Here is a 2810-nt window from a genome sequence, read left to right as displayed (position 1 = left end):
CTCCACCCCCAGGCCCCTTCAGAGGGGCAACGCCCTGGCCCTGGTCCCCACCCGCCCCTGGGAAGATGGGAGAAATGGCCAAGACCTTCCCGATCTCATACCCCGGCACCCAGCAGCCCCTGCACTCACACTCCTCCCACCCCAGGGAGACCCCGGCGAGAGTTGGGGAGTCACTCACCCACGACAAACAGTTAAAAGGGAGAAAGCGGGTCTGGCGATATCAATGCACTTTGATAACAATAAACTCTGCTTTTAATTTATGCTAATGTGTAGGGCTGTGGTGACAGTAAGAACTAAATTACAGAGTGGCTTTCGAGCTGGTAATTATCCCTCCATTTTTCGCTGCTCGGGAAGATGGACACACAATTATGCTCTCTTGCTGTATATTAATACAGATTCTTGACATCTTCAGCAGACCTAGCGCTGTCATCCAGCTTTTTGTCTCCTTTAATTGAAAATTAATGGTTACTGGGTTGCCACGGAAACAGAGGCCACGGACGCCAGTGGCGCTCATGTCTCACTGAGGGACTGGCGGCTTTAGGAGTCCGGAATGACCTTGAAAGTTAAAAGAAAAAAAAAACTTAAAAAAGAAGGGGAGAGGAGGGGAAATGAGGACAGGAGGGTGGGAGAGTGTGGGAGCTGAAGAGAGGAGGGAGGGAGGGAGGGAGGGAGGGAGGGAGAGAGAAGGGGGAAAAGGATAAAAATTTAAAACCAGAAAATTTGCAGGAGGCTGGATGCTTGAGGAGAGAAATTAAATTAAATTAGTAAGTTTTACCTCTCAATTTTTGTCTCTTAACTCTCTCTCTCTCTCTCTCTCTCTCTCTCTCTCTCTCTCTCCCTCTCTCTCCATTGAAAAGCTGAGAGCTGGGGGCTCAGCTCCGAAATGCAAGATTCTACAAATCTGTCAGGAAGAATGACAGCATCCGCCCAGAGCTCCGGGAGGAAGAGACAAAGGCTCCCCGTGCCCCGGGAGGCGGCGGGCAGAGCAGGGGCAGGGCTGAGGTGTGCGGCAGGCACGTCCCAGGGCCCGTGGCTGTGCAGTCAGAAATGGGGACCAGCGAGGGGGCTGCCTCGTGGGGAGCTGCCCTGACACTGCTCCAGCCTACGGAGCAGGCAAAGGGCTCTGTGGCTGGGCCCGCAGCTGGAAGACACCACAAAAGAACTCAGATCTGAGTCAGAGATGAGGGTCTAAAGGGGGCGGGTCCTGGCGGGGGAGGCACCCTTTGGTTTGCCCGGGAAGAGAGGAGATAAAGCAGCAGTTCCCTGGGACTCAGGAAGGCCGGTGGCTCTGGGCTTGGGAATGCTTTTTCCTAGAAGTTGGTCAGCCCAACTGAGCGGCAGTGGGGACCTGAGTTCTAGCTGGAAGGTGGGCTCCTTCCTCATCGGCCACCACTTCAGCTCCTCAGCCCAGAGCCCAGGCTCCAGAAATGCAATGTAATCAGCAGCTACTGATGTCTCAGTGAGCCAGGAGCACAGCTAGTGAGTCGGGCGAGGAGCCTGCCCCTCCCCTGGGGATAGACAGACGGGTAGACGAACAATTGCAAACTTACTGCCTCTCGGAGGTTTTCCTCCGAGGAGGTTCGCCACAGTTTTGTTTATAACAGCAAGCATCTAGCGACAACCAGGATGACCAGCAGTTGAGAACTGATAAAGTGATACGCCTTACATTGTACCCAAAAGACGGAGGACGCCACAGTCATTTCAAATTACCTTGGAGAAGAACATTTAATAACTTGGGGGAAGGGTCTCCTCGATATTTTGTCTAATGAAACAAAATAATTTTTCAAACTGATAATGCATTTATGATTTCATGATCCTGTTTCTAAATTTTTTAAAATATATGGACATTAAGTGTGTTATGCTGTGATAGTTACCTATATGTGTGTCAATGTGTGTGAATATGTGTGAGTATTGTGAATAGGTGTGTGAATACTCGTGTGTGTGTGCATATAAATATTTTTGCTTTTGGAAAAAAATTTTCAATTACAGTTACATTCAATCTTATTTGTATGGTCGGCGTTGGTGGTATAGTGGTGAGCATAGCTGCCTTCCAATCTTATTTGTATTAGTTTCAGGTGTACAGCATAGTAGTTAGATAATCATATACTTTACAGAGTGGTCCCCCAATATATCAAGTACCTGGCACCATACATAGCTATTACAATATTATTGACCATGTCCCCTATATTGTCATCTACATCCCTGTGCCTATTCCGAGTATGTACATATACTGAATTTTTAAAAACTAAAAAATATACAGGACAATCTTACCATGGTTGCCTCCGAGTGGTGGTATTATCATTATATGCACTTTATCTTCTTTTCTATGCTTTTCTGTATTTTCCAAATTTTCTATAATAAATATACATAATTTTTATTGACAGGGGTGGGGGTGTTTTTGAAACTAGCTTCTCCAGAAACGAGTCCCCTAGATGTAATATCCCCAGCCAGGAGCTCCTCCCACACCTGAGACTAGACGCCCTGGCCAGGTGCGTTCCCCACAGACACTCAGCAGACCCTTCCCTCAATTACCAGAACCCCACCTAGCCCCTCTCCCACCCCTAGCCTGTGGCAGGTGTCCAGAAGAGGGGATGGGATGAGGACCCCCAGGAGGAGCTGCAGGGAGGCCAGGAACCCGTCCTTGTTCCAATCTTTATCCCATTTTACAGCCCAGGCAACTGAGGCTCAGAGATGCTAATTGATTTGCTCCAAATCACACAGCTGGTGGGTGGCAGAGCTGGAGCTCAACCCCAGGGGCTGCCAGGTGTGTAGTCCCTGCCCCTTTCCCTGCTGCCTTGTCCCTCACCAGG

General features: G+C 49.3%; 1 long non-coding RNA gene across 1 annotated transcript; it reads right to left on the bottom strand.

Moving 5' to 3' along the window:
* Positions 1-224: 224 nt before the first annotated feature.
* Positions 225-2339, bottom strand: LOC106695433. The gene is made up of 2 exons (XR_002827455.1): positions 2272-2339; positions 225-555 (listed from the first exon to the last, which is right to left on the bottom strand). It is a non-coding gene; the product is annotated as an uncharacterized LOC106695433 (long non-coding RNA).
* Positions 2340-2810: the final 471 nt, after the last annotated feature.

The sequence above is a fragment of the Myotis lucifugus genome, unplaced genomic scaffold, assembly GCF_000147115.1.
Source record: "Myotis lucifugus unplaced genomic scaffold, Myoluc2.0 scaffold_1278, whole genome shotgun sequence".
Taxonomy (NCBI): Eukaryota; Metazoa; Chordata; class Mammalia; order Chiroptera; family Vespertilionidae; genus Myotis; species Myotis lucifugus.
This window is presented reverse-complemented; position numbering and strand designations above follow the sequence as displayed.